The following is a 20,544-nucleotide window of genomic DNA, read 5'->3' as shown; positions in this document are numbered from 1 at the left end:
TGGCAGCAATTTTCACCCCTTTAGCGCATAAATATAGATATAACTTTTGGGCACACACATCACACACCAATCAAAAGGAAACCTTCTCCCTTTCATTCTAAGAGCAAATTCTATGGGTAGTGTAACTCTTTCATTTTGAAAGAGTGACTACCAATTTGGTCTAATTAGAGGCTACTATGGGGACTACCAACCTCACTTTCACCTCCAATACTATCGTGCACTAGTTCAGTCGAACGAGTGGTTGCCCGTCTAAAAAATTTGTTTTTTTTTACTTTGACGGGGAACTGTTCCCCGTCTATAATTGTTTTTGCTTTTCTTCTTCTTTGACGGGGGACTGTCCCCCGTCTATAATTTTTTTTTGACTTTGACGGGGGACTGTCCCCTGTCTATAATTTTTTTTCCTTTTTTTTTACTTTGACGGGGGATTGTCCCCCGTCTATGTAACTTTTTTGCTTTTTTTTTTGGACGGGGACTGTCCCCCATCTAGTGTTCCTTTTTAAATTTTCCCATAGTGGTTTCACTCGTTCATATGAATGAGTCCTCTTTCATATGAAAGAGTTAGTCTTCATTTGGGGACTACCCACAGGATATGCTCTAATAATAGGTAAAGTTTGTACCACTTTCCAGTCAATGGAAAGAATCACTTTTTGAGAATAAGTAAATACTCCCAAAACACAGATATTAATTGCTTCCAAAGATCCAATCACTTCCCAAAATGTAAAAGAAAACTAGTTTGTATTACACACATATAATACATGCATACACATCAATAACCTAAACATCCCAACCATATCTCTTACACCACCTCGAGAGTTATGCTTACCTCTCCTCCTATTGGTCGGTGAACAAAACCCTCGCTCCTGATTGGCTGAAAAACAAGTTAGTCCCCTTACAATTCTTGACCGTCAATTTTTAATGGTCCAAATTTAGTGATTGCGTCCAACCTCTTTTATATTGGTAGGTAGACGAAGCCTTCGATTCTAATTGGTTGAAATTAATTAAAAATTCTTACATCATGTTTACATGATATTAATAAAATCCGAATCGAATAAATAATAGAAGGCCAGGATATTTTAGGTCCGTGAAATATAACAAAAAAAAAAAACGAAATCTCCAAAATCATCAACCTAAAGATTTTCGTGCTTGATCTTTGTATTTAAATGTGAAATGCTAAAAGTGAAAACTTCGTAACATGTATATACGGCAATAATAGATATTTTGTCTTTTAACACTTCATGTTAGATATATTTTAGGGAACAAATCCAGGAACTGCTAAATGTATTATTAAATCAGATTTTTTCCTCATTCCTGTTCGATATATTTAAAGAAACAACTTCTTATGTATGCCAAATTTAGATTTTTTTTTTCTTTGGCAACTTATGTAATTCAGCTTCCTTCACTGGCAACTTATGCCAAATTTAGCATAACAAATACGTTCATTCAACCAAAAGAATTCTGGGATATTTCGCGGTGACCAAAGTTACGGAGGTATATATTTTCTTTTGAAATTCTGCACAATCTGCACAATTTTGGCTTTCGTTCGGATCGTTGATTGTGACTCTGTGAATCCGTATATAAAATCTTTTTTGTTTTTATGCATTCGGCTTCTTTTCTTCTCTCACATTACAAAACCCTAATATTCACTCACCACACGGCTTTTCTCTGTTTTCGATTGTTATGTATTTGTTGGTGATTTCTTTTTGTTTTTATTTTGTAGGTGAAGAGAGACTGATTCGAACAAGAAGAATGGGTATCTAATATGACTTGATTTGTTTTAAATGGTAATCTCTCCTCTCTGTGATTTATTAATCTGCAATTGTGGCGTATTATTTTGTATTAGTGATTTAGGCATCTCTGATCTCTATTTGTTCAATTCTCATTCTTTGATTTTCAAATCTTTGTTGATTCTGGTAAAGCAACTTTTTTCCCCGGAGAATCTGTTTGGGTGTATAAAATTATATACTTTCAAATTATAAATGACCATAAATTAAGATTAAGATTTGAGTTTACAGTTCAAGCTGTTTGGTTGTTCAGCAAGGTGGTTATAAAGCGACGTTTTACCATAGAAACAGTGGAGCAAAGATGAGATCAACACTATATATGCAACAAACAGTAGCAAATTCAGTTACGATCGCATATAGACTACCAAGCTACCAACTCATATAGAGTGCCAAGCCTAAACCAAATTACTGATTGAATGTCTGTTGGTTGGTGTTACATTGATGGGCCTTCATAACGGACATCAAGGTATGATATTTGTTAATCATCTTATGGTTTTCTTTTATTTTTCTGATTTGTGGTTTGGCTGGTGAATACTGGTTATAACTGCTAATTAACCGAATTTTCTTTATTGATTTGCTGATTATACCAGCAATCAGTTTACATGTGCGAGTAAGATCTTAAAGATCTTTTGCAAGCAGATGATATGTGAATTTATGAAATTAGATTATGTTTTCATTTTAGGCACTCACTTATATTTCAATATAGCCACTCACTTTCGTTTGATTATTATATGTGCCAGCTGCGAGGTCGTCGATAATTTAGCAACCTTCTCTTTTGAGATTGTCAGTTGTGTACCATGCCTCCGCGAGCTGTATGACCTCTTAATTGTTATTATTTCTTTGTTTTTTTTTCTTTTTTTCTTTTATGCCTTTTCTGATTTTGGTTACAACTGAAGTTGTAGTTATATATACTCACATGTATAAGAAAAACATTGAGGCTTCATTCCTCATATGTATGTGTGATAATTGCTGCAACAAAGAATAAAGGTTATATAATATCAAAATAAGGTTCCAAGACAAGTTTCAGTGAGAGTTTCTGTGTTGCTAGGTTACATTTTATATTGCAATGCAGCCTATGTAGTGTACTTCTCGCAATACATGGACTGAATGCATTTTTTTTGTTGCGGCATTACAGAACAGCAAAATAATTATGCTCATTGGATGCTTTGATTGCTTTGGTTAATATAGATTAGAAAGCGTTCATTGTATCTAAAATAGTCCATCTTTATATGTTTTTTTACAGGAGAAACGGGGTATTGAAGAACACCTTTTCAACTCCCTGAAAAATAAGATAGATGGTTGTTCCATTCCGAGACATGCATATTTTATGTGTCCCCGACTATTATGTTATCAAATAAATATTTTCTTAAAACACCAGTGTATTGGAAGAATGTTTTGGACAGTTAAAAATCTCAGACCTTCTTTTGGAAGACGGTTACATCATTGTTGTTCTCATTTTTGCGTAGACAGATAAAGGCACTTTCATTTCTGTGTTCATATTCTCCCGGTTTTACATTATTCATTAATGGTTTCCATGATGTAATATGTAGGCGTACTTTGAGAAAGGTGCAGGATCGCTAAAGGTGTAGATTTATTTTTGTATTCGTGTGATTGTGTCCGTTGGTGTTGGATTTTGGTGAATCTGTATTTACTGTCGAATGTAGTCCATCATGCACGTGATCTTGGTACATCTATAATGTCATCATATATGATATGGTAATATCTAGAAATAGAGTGTGGGCTGGATGGTGCATTAAGGTACTTTTATATGAATTTACTATCTTTACTTTGTCGTATGATTTGTGGATCGTTTTACTAGCTTTACATCTTTACGAACTCTAGACAAGTGGACTGATATTCTATTTTCTGGATTATTTACAGCGTTGTCGTGATGGGATATGGTCTTGACTCCTAAATATATTAGCACGGATCATGACATACAGCTATGGTGGTGTTACTGTATATTGAAAAGGAAATTCTTATGCACAGGTGAAGTTGATTTTAAATGCTTAAGCTTCGAAGCAACAATTTTAAATTATATTACAGTTAATCCTCCCATTATACAATTTAAAATTTCTTGGACTGCTAACCAATAGGGTGTCCTTTAAACATATTTAATAGTCATCTTCATAAAAGTTAGTATTTTTATGTTTCGTGATTTCCAGGTATTGCACAGGAGGGTGGTATGTGCAATCTTACTTATTGGGTGTTTAGCTATCATAAGTCAAATTTTAGAGTTGATCAGCAGTCACGTCTGTAATCCCTAGCGAGATCCTAACCCTCACTAAGTGGAATGGTTTGAAGCATATGCGTTTTGCACTTCTAACCTGGATTTCCCTTTTTTAACTCAAATTTTAACTAACTACAGCTCAACTGAAGTTGAATGCATGAATTACTTATTAGGTTGTCCTTTTTAACTTAAAATTGCCCAGTGGAAATTTAGTATTTGAGACTTTTGGTTTGGTTTTCTGTTGAAACCATTTTTTCTTACTTGAGTTTTCAAAAATGTAGGCTTTTCATTTTTCTTACTTCAGTTTGTATAAATATAAGTAGCGAACAATCTGGGAAAGACTTCGACTGCTGGAAAGCTGACGATTAGAGGACTTCAGGTATGTGGTGTAGTACATTTTTAATTTAGGTGATACTGTCATTATTTTTTGGTTTACATGAAAGCTAACAATACCCAAGTGCCTAAATGGGTTAATATTTGGGGCCCGATACTATAATAATCGGCTCGAAATAATATTTGTGCCAAAAGTCCGTAAGGCCAGAAATGATCAATTGACTAATACGTCTGTGTTTGTGTAACACAGAACAGCACATGCTACTGTGAATCAAGGATTGTTGAACTGCTGGAAAACGAAGATTGGTATTATATAGATTGCAAAACTTGCAACAAGAGGGTAGAATAATTGCCTTGATAATTCCTTAATTTGTCGCCTTTGGTAATTAAGCTTATATTGTGTACGGTTGGAGGACTTAGTTGTGAACCCAATTTTCTATATTATGACTTTATAGCAAGGCTTAAATTAAGGTCATTAGTGTCGGTTGGACTATTGGGTTTTCAGGTTCAGTTACAGTCGTATATAGAATACCAACCTATCACACTCTCACTTTCAATGGGTGGGGAGGAAAATCAGAAAGAAAAAATGGGGATCCCGTGCAAAAAGGTTTGCAAGATTAACCAATCTACTTCTATATATTAACAATTATTTTTTTATTGGAGTTTTTGTAGGCTCAATGTTTTTATATAGGGTGTTCGAGCAAAGCCAAACCCCGTTGCATTGCACTGGTATTCGCTTCAATTTTTCTTTTTTTTTCTATATTCAACATACTAGCGGGTATGGTCTATCCTATACTATTGATACTAACACTGATCTTACTTCCTATTCAGGTGCAGATTGGGCAGGATGTGTAGAAGACAGAAAAAGCACTTCGGGGGGATTTTACTATTTGGGTTAAATCTTGTGGCTTGGCATAGAAAGAAACAAAATTCACAATCCCTGTCTACATGCGAAGCAGAATACATTGCCGCAGGTTCGTGTTGTACTCAACTTCTATGGATGAAATAAATGCTTGCTGATTATGGAATTGACACTGGCATAATGAAGATCTTTTGTGATAACTCAAGTACGATTCGCATCACTGAGAATCATGTTGAGCACTCAAGAACTAAGCACATTGATATAAGGAATCATTTTATTAGAGATCTCTATGAAAATGGTATCATCAATATGGAATTTGTGCCTTCAGAACAACAATTGACTAATATCCTCACCAAACCTTTAGACACTGCTACGTTTTAACATTTACGACAGTCTATAGGTGTTGTATTGGTTCATTAGTTCTCTAGCCTTTTTCCTCTGGACTCATACATATCTTTTGGACAATCAAGGCTTAGAACACCAGTGTAGTGTTGCTTCAATTTCGTATTTGTTTCTACATAGATAACAATTCTGTTCAGTATCAAAGTATTCCTTTAAAATCCTTCTTTTCTTGTGAAAGTAAGGTTCCTCTTGTTGTTCTTTCGAGAATGACATTTTATGGGGGAGAGTTCTTATTTGAACTTGTGCTTAATTGCCATATCTTTGTGGGGAGTGAGGCTTTGGAATATTATAGGGGTTATCTTGTACCTTTATAAACTCCTTGATGAATGCATTTAGCTTCGGCTATATGATTTCATCTAAACAAAGTTGATATATGTTTCTTTTTTGGTCATGAAGTATCTCTATGAAAATTTCATTAGGATCCCACTAGTTTTCATACCTTTGTCAATTTATATTGGCAAAAAGAGAGAGAATTAATGTGTAGTTCACACTACAAATACATATGGTTTACGGATCATTATGTAAGGGGGAGTGGTTTTCATGTGAGATAAAGGATTGACCAAGGGGGAGTAATACATATCACCATAGTATTGTTGTCAAAGTTGTGATACAATTAAACTTTGATGTTGTGTAATAATATTATGACACTGTATAACAATGATTGAGAGTTATTGTTTTCTCATTAATATATCTGCGGATCTTCAACAACTATTATGCTGAATTGAACACATTTAGAATCGTTGGAGTACTTGGAAGTGACGAATATTTCGAGTAAAATGTTGAAGAACCAAGGAGATCAAGCATTTGGATGAGAAGCTAGAAAGTTTGTTTATTTTGTATACATATGTATTGATAGTTTTATCATTAAAATTGACAAAAGGAGAGATTGTTAGAGCACTGCTCGGTCGAACTCGCAAGCGTTGCTATCTCAATCTTGTTTGCCTAGTTTAGTTGCCAAAACTATAAGTCTTGATTTCTAGTCTGCTTATAGCTAAGTCTCGGATTAGGATAGGAAGTGTAGTTGAACTTTAGACTTCACGACGTTCATCGAATGAAGACGAAAAATTACTCAAGGGAACTTGTGGAACTTCATCACCAAAAGGTATGTGGAGACTTGAACTCATCTATCAATCAAAAGTCTATCTACTCTATCTCCTATTTGAGACACAGAGTCGTATTGCTATATAGACTTCAATTCTACACATTTGGTATTTCGAGCGAGTTTATCTCGCTTATCTATTATCGAAATATGTGTTGGTAAGCTTTCGCTTTAACCAAGTTCATCTTTTATTCTTGAAGAAAGTCAAAATATGATCATGTGAAAATCGCCTTGTAACATCTTACATGATTCGTGTGAGACAATCATTTGATGTAGACTCGAATATTTCGTATTTGATCATTCGATCACTTGAAAATTGCTTTGAAGCTAATAGTTTGTGTGAGACAGCTATTGTCGTCTTTCAAGAATGTTTCAATGATTGAAATGAGGGTTTAGAAAATGTAACCATGATTGGATATAACCATAGTATGTATTGATATTTGTCTAATGTCCTAAACCGGGAACCACGGTATGCGTACCCGTACGCGTACTGGTTGGTTGTTGGAAGTCCGAGAACTAAGTATGCGTATCCGTATGCGTACTGGCGGAAGTTCAAGTCCGTGAATTTCTGTTGGAGTTTGGAAGAGTGAAATGGTATGCGTACCCGTATGCGTACTGGCGTAACCAAACTCAGTCCGGCTACTTAGGTATTACATATTTTAGTAGGTTATGTTCTAAAATCGATTTGTTCATGAACTAATACATTTATATAATGAGTGCAATCTTTTGCAAACCGTGACTATAATGTTCATGAAATGATTCGAGTGAATGAAAATCGATTTTGCTTCAATTGTGTCTTGTATGCTTCTATGAGAATATAAACAATTGAACAACTCTCTAACTATTCATTTGAGTCATTTGAACTAGTTATGATAAAGATGAATAAGGTTGATATGAAAGTGCTCGTATGGCTAACTACTGGTTAAGTATTGTTGAACCAACTAAGTGTACACGTTTAGGTACGTTACCTTTATCTAAATGATGGTACATTTCATTTGTGTATAACAAGCTAAGTTCGATCTAACGGTTGAAACATATTAGCTTGAATCTAATCAGGTTTTCATCTAACAGTGAATATTGAATGCTTTGTTACAAAGGTAACATTGATTACAAACCCTAATTTGGAGACTATATAAAGGAAAACTCTAGCAACTGGGAAACCTAATCCCCACACCTCTTACGTGATACTAGTTGCGACTAGAGTCGATTCTCCTTTAACCTTTAGGTTTTTCACGAAACCATGTAGGTTAACGACTTGAAGACTTCATTGGCATCGTGAAGCCGGACCCAACTATTTCTCTGTAGTTGTGTGTTCTGATCTTGCTGTTTTCTATCGTGTTAAGTACTATCTTCTTTAAGATTTGCTCGAGATTTATTCTCCGGTAGGCAAGATTGAAAAGTAGTCACAAACATCTTCGTTTCATCGTTTGTGCTTCCACAATATCTTGTTTCGTTAATCGATTAAGATTATTGTGAGTTGATCGATAATACTAGGTTGTTCTTCGGGAATATAAGTCTGGATTATCAATTGGTTCATGTTCACCTTGATTTATCAAAATACTGAACAAAACTCATAGGTATATTCGTGGGAGACATATTTATCTATTCAATAGACTTTTCTGTGTGATACAGATTTGTTTATCAAGTCTTCGACTTTGGGTCGTATCAACTCTTAGTTATGGGTGAGATCAGCTAAGGGAATCAAGTGCGCAGAATCTGACATGGTTCAAGAGGCGTAAGGAACGCAGTTGTACCTTGATCAGTGTGAGATTGATTAGGGCTCAACTACATTCCAGAACGAAGTTAGCTTGGTAGTAGATTAGTGTCTGTATCGGCTTAATACAGTGTGATGTTCAAATCTGGATTAGGTCCCGGGATTTTTCTGCATTTGCGGTTTCCTTGTTGAAAAAATTTCTGGTGTCTATGTTATTTCTTTTCCGTATTATATTTTGTTGTATAATAGAAATATCACAGGTTGTGTGTAGTTCAATTAATTAGAGAATCCAACCTTTGGTTGTTGATTATATTGATTGACAATTGAACATTGGTCTTTGGTACCATTCAAGTTGTTTCACATAATAATCAGGCTCACGGATTTCTATCTGTTTGATTTGTTGATTGCATTATGAAACAGAGATACGAACTCTAGTATATATTTTCATTGATTGTGTCTGACTGTCTAGTTGATTCTCTTGGAATTATATTGGAGTTTGTCCATACAGATTGCTAAGTGAAATATTCGGTGTAGTTGTTAGACCCTCGTTTTTTCAGGTGAGATCAGCTAAGGGAATCAAGTGCGCAGAATCCGGCGTGCTTCAAGAGGCGTAAGGAACGCGACTGTACCTTAATCAGTGTGAGATTGGTTAGGGCTCAACTACATTCCAGTCTGAAGTTAACTTGTAGTAGGCTAGAGTTTGTAGCGGCTTAATACAATGTGGTGTTCAAATATGGACTAGGTCCCTGAGTTTTTATGCATTTGCGCTGGTGTCTGTGTAATTTCTTTTCCGCATTATATTTTTATACAATTGAAATATCACAGGTTTTTCGTAGTTCAATCAATTAGATGATTCAACCTTTGGTTGTTGATATAAATTGATTGACACTTGGATATTGGTCTTTGGTACCATCCAAGTTATTTCTCATATTAATCCGGCTCATAGATTTCTATCTGTTGGATTGCAGATTGATTTGAGAAATTGAGATATAACTATTGGATGTATTTTCCTTGATTGAGACTGATTGCCTAGTTGATTCTCTTGGAAATATATTGGAGTTAGTCCATACAGATTGCCTAAACGAAATATTGGGTGTGGTTGTTAGACCCCCGGTTTTTCAATTGGTATCAGAGCAGGCAAACACGTTTAAGACCTCATAAGTATGTGTTTGTAGCAATCTGACTCTATGGACAGTAGTGTTATCTCTAACAAACGCATCACCAGAAATAAAAGTTATGTTTCTATGAAATCTATGAAAGAGAAAGACTTGTCGATCTCACATATAGATGAACATGCGATTCACACGAAACAGACAAGTATTGATATGTGTTACCCTAACTATCTTACTGACGAGTCTGACTTTGAAGTAGAAAGGGAAGCAACCCAAGAAAGTGCAACGATTCTAAAATCTTTTAGAATCTAGGCAGTTGAAATCAATAGGATGAAACACAAGGTCCATACTATGATTGGCATGGTAAAAGACCGTAATTCTCAATTAAAGATTCTTCGTGAGGAAAATGATGTTGTTTGTTCTTCCAGAACCTTACTCGAGGCTAAACTCAAGGAAGATTCCCTTGAAATAGAACAACCATTGAGTAATCTCTCTATTCAAGACAAAAGCCATTCTATTGAGTCCGTCATACCAATCACTTCTGACTCTGTTGTGATATTAGAAAACGTGGCTAGTTCTAGCCATGTTTCTCTAATGAAAACAGCCTCATAAGATAAACTACAAACCCTTCCTTTAGCTAAAGAAGTGCTTGGTTCTTCCACTGATCATGGCTTTACCACGTCGCATGGAAGGAAGAAATATTCTAACGATGTGTCTAATGCTACACACTCTAATTACTCCGGTGATCAGAAAGTATGTATTTTTTGTAATCCAAAAGGACATGTTCAACGAAAGAGCAACTGAAGAATGACAATTACTTTGGTCGACTTCAGCACACCTTAGATTTAATACTCAAAGATGTAACTAACATTCAGATATCTAAACCTATTGGTTTTAGTACTCTCCCTGTGAATTCTTCCAGGAAAGTCAGTTCAATATGCTCATAGAACGTTCGAACCAATTGTGGCAATACTATAAATCGTGCAAGGAGATTTCAGAGAGGTTCTTCTCAACCTAATATGAAGAATGATGTCCACGATGTGAAAAAAAGTACTAGTAGGTGGAAGCAATAGCGGAGATATGAAGGACAACCTTAATATGATAATTGAAGGATACAAGGATATTCTCCATACAAACTACTTCTGGTAAGGATTCGAACTTAGTCTCGTACTTTGATGATAATAAGTTTTATGATACTTTCTCACATCACAAAGGGTTTCCTCCAAAAATTAGAAGGAAAAAGAGGATCAACCATGGACAATATTCATTTGATGAGCATAAAGCTCATACTTGTGTTAATTAATCACAAGGGTTGAATTCTTACTCACAAAATCTTGTTGAGTAAGATTTACTAATAACTAGGTATACTTATTGGTAAAATGATTTCTGCTTAATTGAGCTATTTTCTTATCGTTTATAGCTAAACTATTATCTACAGATAAGCTTTTTCTAAGTATTGTTTGTGTCTCGAGAATCTCTTCAATTACTCTTTTTTATTTTGTAAAAGCTTTTGTTGCAACTAAGTTGCCTGCTGCTCTTTTGCTCTATATTTTTCTCTCTTGTGCTCTGCTGCTTTATTGAACCAAAAATTGTGAAAGAAAATCTTCATGTAGCAAAATTTTGTTGTATTTGTTTTAGTTTTGTTTCTCGTTTGGGTTCGAGTTGTATTCGTACGGGTACCCATGGTTTACTTGTCACAAACTTTCTTTAGAAACCCTAAAATTTATCGTCCCTAAGAAACCATTTAAATTCTAAACCTATTGAGTCACGTACACGTACTCTAGGTTATTTACTTTTTGTTAAGAATGTATTCACCTCCCCGCACTTGTGATTTTGCAAGAGGTTTTCTTGATAAAGGTATAAGTTTCAAGTCAAAAAGGAGGAAGAAAAGAACCCTAGTAGAAGTTGATGGTCAAAAACCCGATACATCATGCTACTATGCCAATTCTCATCAAGATGTCGAGAATGATGAAATGGTTTCGGTCGAAGTGGTTCATGATTTTCTTAAATACTTTGAGGAAGCAAAGCTGCAGCTCGTTGATACTATGAAAGGTCTCGATGTGTTAAGAACTAAGTTGAAAAAGGTTAACTCTGACCCTGTTATCATGAAAACACATGTTAAAGATCTTCTCAATGAGGATATCTTCTCTGAAGAAGCAGCAGATGCTGGCAATCACAAGCTCAAAGGTCTCGGGACTCGTGAGGGTTCCGGAAAAGCTCTTTGATTTCAGTCCATGATCGGTTTTGATTGTTTAGGAGTTTTTGGGTTTTTAGCTTGTTTTTTTTTATGTCTAGGAAACTTCTTATGAGAATTTATTCTTGTGTTTAAGAAGAATAACTAGGGTTTGGAATAGCTTATTTCATGATTACACATTGCTATCGCCAACGATTTTCATCTTGTAGATGCTTTTAGATTTATTTATTTAAATTCTAAAGTTTATTTGGAAGATGATTTTGCAGTATTAATCTTTATTGGTTTTATATATTGCAAAAATTGTTATGGGATATGTGTATTTACGTCCATGAACTATGATTATCCCATATATGTCAAAAGTTAAGTCTATTGTGTCATCATGCAAATAGTGATGGAAAAAAGAACGAACTTTCGAAATGCAAAGATTAAGTCTATGATATCATTATGCAAGTATTGATGAAATATAGAATAAATCTTTGAATATTCCGCAGTATTGATCTTTACCTGATCCACTTCTATGTGAAAGTACTGCATGGCTCCGTAAGTTCTCTTATGTTGAGCATTTTCGATTAAATTAATCATAGGTTCTCTTGTGGTTAATTTAATTGAGTTTTTTGGATACAAATCCATGTTTCATGTAATTTGTTAATGTCCAGAGAAATCCTTCTTTTCTTGCAAAAGTAAAGTCTCTCTTGTTGTTCTTTCGGAAATGACATTTTATGGGGGAGAGTTCTTATTTGAACTTGTGTTTAATTGCCAAATCTTTCTGGGGAGTGTGGCTGTGAAATATTGTAGGAGTTTTCTTGTATATTTATATAAACTCTTTGATGAATACACTAAGTTTCGACTATGTGAAATCATCGAAACAAAGTTGATATGTTCTCTTTTAGTCATGAAGTATCTCTATGAGAATTTCATTATGATCACGCTAGTTTTTGTACCTTTGCCAATTTATATTGACAAAAATGGGAAGAATTAATGTGTAGTTCACACTACAACTACATATGGTTTACGGATCATTATGTAAGAGGGAGTGGTTTTCATCGTGAGATGAAGTATTAACTAAGGGGGAGTGATACATATCACCGTAGTAGTATTATCAAAGTTGTGATACAATTGGACTTTGATGTTGTGTAGTTAATAATACTATGACACTGTATAACAATAAGTGAAAAGCGGGGGGTCTAACAACCACACCCAATATTTCGCTTAGGAATCTTTATGGATTAACTCCAATATACTTTCAAGAGAATCAACTAGTACAGTCAGACTCAATCTTAAGAAAAGTATATCAAAGAGTTATATCTCAATTTCTCAATTCAATCTGCAATAAAAAAACTAGGAATTTGCGAGCCCGATTGAATATAAGAAATAGCTTGGACGATATCAAAAACCAATATCCAAGTGTCAATTAATTTAATCAACAACCAAAGGTTGGATTCAAAATTGATTGAACTTATGCACAACCTTTGGTATTTCAATTATATAAACAAATATAATGCGGAAAAGAAATAACACAGACACCAGAAGTTTTAATAACGAGGAAACCGCGAGTGCAGAAAAACCCCGGGACCTAGTCCAGATTTGAACACCACACTATATTAAGCCGCTACAGACACTAGCCTACTCTAAGTTAACTTCGGACTGGAATGTACTTGAGCCCTAACCAACCTCACATTGATCGAGGTACAGTAGCGTTCTTTACACCTCTAGAACCATGCCAGATTCTGCGCACTTGATTCCCTTAGCTGATCTCACCCACAACTAAGAGTTTCTACGACCCAAAATCGAACACTTGATAAACCAATCTGTCTCACATTGAAAATTCTATTGAATAGATAAATCTATCTCCTACAGATAAACCTATGAGTTTTTTTCCGTCTTTTAATAAATCAAGGTGAACATGAACCAATTTATATACCAGACTTATATTCCCGAAGAACAGCCTAGAAATATCAATCACCTTACAATAATCTTAATCGTATGGTAGCGAAACAAGATATTGTGGAATCACAAACGATGAGACGAAGATGTTTGTGACTACTTTTTATCTTGCCTATCGGATATTAAATCTCGAGCAAATCTTAGAGAAGATATTACTCAATCACGATAGAAAACAGCAAGATCAAAAGTCGCAACTACATAGAAAATAGTTGGGTCTGGCTTCATAATACCAATGAAGTCTTCAAGTCGTTAATACAGGGTTTTGGAAAAACCTAAGGTTAAAGGAGAATCGACTCTAGTCGCAACTAGTATCACACAGGAGGTGTGGGGATTAGGTTTCCCAGTTTCTAGAATTCTCCTTTATATAGTCTTCAAATAAGGGTTGCAATCAATGATACCTTGGTAACAAATCATAAAATATTCACCATTGGATGAAAACCTGATTAGACTCAACATAATATCTTTCGACCATTTAAGCATTCTTGGAAGACAACAATAGTTGTCTCACACAAACTATTAGCTTCAAAGCAATTTTCAAGTGACCGAATGATCAATACGAAACATTCTGAGTCTATATCAAATGACTGTCTCACACAAATCATGTAAGATGTTACAAGGCGATTTTCACATGATCATTTTTTGACTTTCGTCAAGAATATAATATGAACATAGTTAAAGCGAAATCTTACCAAAACATATTTCAAGAAATATGTAAGCGAGTTAAACTCAGCTCAAAATATCAAATGTGCATAATTGAAGTCTATATAGCTATACGAATTTTGTCTCAAATAGGAGATAAAGTAGATAGACTTTTGAGTGATAGATGAGTTTAAGTCTCCACATACCTTTTGTTGATGAAGTTCCACAAGATCCCTTTAGTAGTTCTTCGTCTTCAATCGATGAACGTTGTGAAGTCTAATGCTCAACTACACTTTCTATCCTAATTCGATTCTTAGCTATAAGTAGACTAGAAATCAATACTTATAGTTTTGGCAAGTAAATTTGACAAACAAGCTTGAGATAACAACACTTGCGAGTTCGACCGAGCAGTGTTATAATAATCTCCCCCTTTGTCAATTTTAATGACAAAACTACCAATACATATGGATTGCAAAAATAAATAAACTTTATAGCTTCTTATCCAAATGCTTGACTTCCTTGGTTCTTCAACATTACTCGAAATCTTCGTCATTTCCAAGTACTCCAGTGATTCTGAACGTGTTCAACTCAACATCATAGTTGTTGAAGATCCATAGCTATAACAATGAGAAAACAGTTGCTCTTAATCATTGTTATACAATGTCATAGTATTATTACACAGCATCAAATTCCAATTATATCATAACTTTGACAAAAATACTATGGTGATATGTATCACTCCCCCTTAGTCAATACTTCATCTCACGTGAAAACCACTCCCCCTTACATAATAATCCATAAATCATATGTATTTGTAGTGTGAACTACACATTAATTCTCCCCCTTTTTGTCAATATAAATTGGCAAAGGTACGAAAACTAGTGGGATCTTGATGAAATTTCCATAGAGATACTTCATGACCAAAAGAAAACATATCAACTTTGTTTCGATGATTTCATATAGCTGAAACTAGTGCATTCATCAAGGATTTCATAAAGATACAAGAATACTCCTACAATATTCCATAGCCGTACTCCCCACAAAGATTTGGCAATTAAGCACAAGTTAAAATAAGGAATTTCCCCCCATAAAATGTTATTTCCGAAAGAACAACAAGGGTGACCTTACTTTCACAAGAAAATAAGGATTTCTTTGGACATTAACAAATCACATGAAACATGAATTTGTATCTGTTGATAGGGTAAAATGTGGGAAGGGGGAACTAGCCCTAATCACAGAAAGTACTCCCAAGGTATAAAGAGGTTTATGAGAGGTAATGGTGGATTAATTGTGTCCTCTAAGTTCCCCTTTTATAATAATTCCCATTCCCCCTCTTATGGATAAGTACCCATAAGATTAATATATTACTAAACTACCATTTTCCTCTCCTCCAAGTTATTACAAACTATAATAAGTTTTTCTCCATTTCTTGGGCCAAAGACCAACTGGTTTAATACCCTCTTTTATGGGCTAGGACTATCCCAACCTTGTGGGTTAGGCCTAGTCCCCTAGTCTCCCTTTCCTAAAAGGTACCCCTAATAGGTTAAGGGGTTACCTATTTTAGGATTGGTTATTTTCATGTATCAACATTAGTCCCATGGTTGTTTGACCGGTCATCGAACGTGTCAACAGTCACATGTTGATATGCCAACTTGATGGTTGCAGTTAGTGTATTTAAACAGTTTATACCCACGACTCTTGAGATGCTGCAGTTACTAGCTTATCCAGTAACTGTTCTTTGTTTTACCTTCCTATAAATAGGGGAGATCTCGCCTTTCCTTTTTCATCTATCTTACTGCATCTCTTTTATTTCTTATCCATTCTCCTTTCTCGCGATGGATGATGAATCACCCGATCATGATTTTTCCCCTAGATCGGAACCTTACACACTCGACAAAATAAGGACCAAGCTTTGCCTCAAAGATCTCTTGCGGCCGCATGCAGTGGAGGATGGTTCGACTCTGTTTCCGACTGATGACAACTGGATTTCGCGCATGTTAAATCCTCCCCCGTTTCCTCCATCTTCATCCGAGAGTTGGCTTATTCACCCTCAAGCGGATGTGTATCCAATAGCCGCGTTGGAAGAGATTCCTCGCATAGCATTTCATAGGGGAGATTACATTTTCCCTTCGATCATTCTTCGTTCATCCGTCGAATCCCATGCCGCCTGGGATCCATGGGTGGAGTACATCTACTCTAACCCCGATAATAAAAAGACTATTCAATCTCTAGGCATAGAAGCCTCCATAAACGCTTCAAAGTTTAGTTATGTCCCGCGGGACCATGAGAGCTTGGTCCGCTTGTGTGCGCGCTGGGAATCGATCCTCATACGTTTTTATTCTCTTGGGGTAAGGCGACTCCAATCTTGGAAGACGTGGTGGCGCTTACTGGTCTACCCGTCCATGGTAGCACATGCTTCGCTGAGTATTGCACTTTTAAAGCTTGAATCAAAGTGATAAAGACCTTCATGACCACTTGATTTTGGCTAAGACGAATTCTATAACATTCCAGCTACCTGGTGAAATCAAAGCTGAAACTATGGACAAAGAAGATGACTTAGGAGGAAGAAGAAAAGGTAAAGCCGTTGTGAATGTTGCGCATAGACCTTCAGTCAACGTTTCGTCTTCTCCAAAGCTTATGGCGTACGCCATCAATGATCATTCGAGATCAGTTGTTGCTGAAGAATCTGATGACGTGAAAGAAGTGGAGGCAGTAAAGGGCAATCATAAATCCAAGTCTGGGAAACGCCGCGCTTCCTACTCTTGCTGGATCAAGTATTGGGCCCCCTATTTTCTGGCGAACGAGCTGGCGTGCCTCCTCGTGAAGGGGAATCATATCGAGCGGAACTGGTGGCTTTTCTTCTCTTTTAGTTATTCCATGATGTGTTTGAGCATAGTCCCCGGGACACTATCAAGAACAAACTCATCCCTATGGCAGTATTGATGTCTCGCGGCGTGTCATTTTCACTTACTCCCATGTTTCTGGGTGGCTTGTATCATCATTTGGATTTATTGGCGCGCGACATTCGCTGCGTGGATGGGTCTCATGAGGTAGAAACTTTCTTGCCTGCTAATTTTATCCAGGCGTAGGCTTGGGAACATTTTCCCTTATACAGACCTCAACTGAATCCCCTCTCGTTCTCTAGGCAGGAAGAAATTACCCAGGAGGATGGTACCAAACTGCTAGTAAAAGTACCTCAGTCTCATCCTCAGATGGCTCTATATCACAAAAGGGTTTTTCTTGCTAAAACCAAGCTCAAAAATTACATGGATAAGGGTGGCGAGTTCAACCCCATCTCCTACCATGATGGTCGTACTGGTTCTTTACATCATAGTTTTGTTATCAAGTCGCAACGGAGGATGTCTTCCGCGGATGTGCCTTGTAGCGCCTCCTAAGCTAGCAGCTGTCTAATCAAAGAGATTAACTAAATAAAGAGGCACTAAGAATATAATCATTTACTTAAACATTCAATTAATAAATCTGCTACAAAACTTAACCCAAAAACTAGCCCCTCTCTGAAATATATATACAAGAATTCCTCTCAAATGATACATATACAATAGTCATTTGGATTGCAAATAGAATAAACAACATAATAAACATAGCAGAAGTTAAGTAATTAACGGAGTCAACCCCTCGAAGCTTTCGTTGCACAACTCTGATCTGTCTCTGAAACTGAAAGTGAGAAAGGGTGAGCACATCATCCCTAAAAAGGGTGCCCAGCAGGAATAACATTTAACTTTCAAGTAATCATGACAAGAGTTGGAAAACAATAATGTTTTCCCAAACAATAAATAGTGACCGAGTCACTAAAATAAACAAACATGTATATGGAAAAACTCCTTCTTCAAACAATGTATAATATTCGTGCTAACCACACTCAGCGGCTATTGATATCACCAAGACCATGATGACCCACTCTAAGCAATAAAAGCTAAATTCATGTAAATATAAATATGAAGGAGCGTATCCTATATACCACAAGTGGAAATTCGTATTTCCCATAACAATTCATATGACACAAAAACATTATAAGTCCTTTCCAAACCATGGAAAGATTAACAAAATCAACAGAAGTATAGTAAAGCAATTTAAACAAAGCATAGAATGCACACTAGACAATGCATGAGTTTGTTAAGCATAAACTTTTGTAAAAGAAACAACAATGGTTACAAAAGAGTCAAATGTATTCCCACCTATTTTGATGACAAGCCACGCCTACCTCGAGATCCACGATCCACTGGTTCATCCTTTGAGTCGATCATTGTTAATATAGACTATCTGTTAATCATACAAGAAGTCTAAGAATCTATCCAAGATGGATCACACAAGAATCATACAATTCTATCTAATGGTTCTAATCCCATTATGGTATCTCATTTTCTATCTTTAACATAACTAAGAGTTTACTATATCAATTAGGTTGATTCTATAGTCCGTGACTAAGTCTTATGAATATCTACAACTTTGTAGAAGAGGCCAGAGGCTAATTCGGACCATAAAGGTCCAAAAGATCAAACTAAAAATACATGGTACTAAACCCAAGTTCTCTAAACAGGCCCATTAACTAAGGTCCAGTCCATCTGAGTCAACTAACGGTCACTAACGGTCAAACTGACGGTCACAGGTCAACTAACATTCAACGTCTAAAGTCAGGTCAACTAGTCTAGGTCAAGTCAAAGGGTTAACTCGGTCCACTGAGTCAAACGATTCAACTCAGTCAGCTAAAGTGAGTCAGACAGAAAAGGATTCTAAGTCAGACTGAATCTGTTCAGTCAGACCTGAGCCATAAGCACAAGCCACAACTAAAGCACCACCCTCTTCACTAAAAGACCATCAGTAATACCCATGCTAATAAAACTTCACAGGCTTAAGTACAAATCATTCATTTAGTTAAAACAACTTCATAACACAAGCACAATTACAAACTAGATTTACCTGCAAATGCAGCTTTTAGCAACACATTCCACTAAAATGAATCATCACCAGTTTCAGATTAACTACAACAACAATCTCAGCTTAATCACTTCAAGCTTCATATATACAATCTATAAACTACAACACCACATCTACATCAGTTCTGCAAATGCAGGCTTTCACTAAGGCATCAGCCATAACATCACTTCACATTCAAAACCACCAGCAATACTGCATACACATTTCATCTCCCTTCACTAGACTGCAACTTCAGTTCCATGTAACTGCAACACAGTGTACTCAACCAACACAACCAGTTACAATTGTAACTCAATTCAACATTCAACAACTCCACAACAGTCACGGAACCACTATGAGATACTCATCGTTATCATTAACTCCTTCATGTTCATCACCTGTGGATCCATTTCCAGAAAATACCAACATACACCACTGAAACACACAACCCAACTCAGAAAACACTCCATCCACAATACCAGTTTAACCTTTACTCATTCACTACACAACAACCCAACAAAATCTCTACTCCACATCTTATATCTCCTTCCTAAAACATCAAATCCATCTTCCAATTCTTTCTTGAACTCTTCCAGAAACCCTAACTCTATTCCCAATTATTCTCCCAGAATTGCTTCTTGTTATCAATTCATCAACAACCCTTGTCCTCCTCATCCATTAACATCTCAATTTCATGCCAAACCCTAACTCTGATTTTATCAGATTAATCCCGAAACCATAAACTCTCTAATTTATCTTCTTCATAAACCTCAACCACACCATCTTCTTCAACAATCATACCACCTCAACATCTGATGTACTTCGATAGACATAACACACGAATCACAGAGACTCAGCAAAAATCGAACAAAGGAAGAGAAAGAGAAGAAGAAAAGAAAAGAAAAGAAGAGAAAATAAATTCTTCTCTCTATCGGGTTTTGATGATAAGCCCAAGGAAAATACTAAGACACCACTTGCTTCGATAAGGCAGCCACAACGTGTCTATGTTGCATTAAACGTGTTTATCCGAGAAATAACGATTTTACCCTTTGTAATCCCGTGATATCTTCTTTGTCCGATATCCTAATGGCACGTTCAAGTAGTCCATCTTGCATAACTTTTCGAGATCTATCCAATGGTACTAATTTCGTATCTAGAATGATGTTAGATTAATTCCTTTTAATTAAAAGCTACGTTAACTAATCGAGTTATTAACGGCTAAATTGTATCTTGATCATCGCTAGACCAGTCAAACAGCGTTGACGAGCTTGAGGGTCTTTACATGCCCTCTTCTAAGGA

At 36.0% G+C, this 20,544-nt stretch overlaps 1 long non-coding RNA gene across 12 annotated transcripts; it reads left to right on the top strand.

The window, feature by feature from the left end:
* The first annotated feature begins 1,245 nt into the window (after nt 1-1,245).
* LOC113320338 lies at nt 1,246-5,876 on the top strand. 12 transcript variants are annotated; one of them, XR_003346045.1, is made up of 10 exons: nt 1,248-1,488; nt 1,718-1,781; nt 2,035-2,247; nt 2,522-2,593; nt 3,025-3,034; nt 3,332-3,539; nt 3,663-3,770; nt 3,947-4,390; nt 4,595-5,073; nt 5,176-5,876. It is a non-coding gene; the product is annotated as an uncharacterized LOC113320338 (long non-coding RNA). The 12 variants fall into 12 exon arrangements; XR_003346047.1 differs by having other exon boundaries at nt 3,025-3,079; XR_003346044.1 differs by having other exon boundaries at nt 1,246-1,488; nt 2,522-3,079.
* The last annotated feature ends 14,668 nt before the right edge of the window (nt 5,877-20,544 follow it).

This window comes from Papaver somniferum, chromosome 11 (genome assembly GCF_003573695.1).
Source record: "Papaver somniferum cultivar HN1 chromosome 11, ASM357369v1, whole genome shotgun sequence".
Classification (NCBI taxonomy): domain Eukaryota; kingdom Viridiplantae; phylum Streptophyta; class Magnoliopsida; order Ranunculales; family Papaveraceae; genus Papaver; species Papaver somniferum.
The sequence above is the reverse complement of the archived record's forward strand: the minus strand, read 5'-3'. Positions and strand labels throughout refer to the sequence as shown.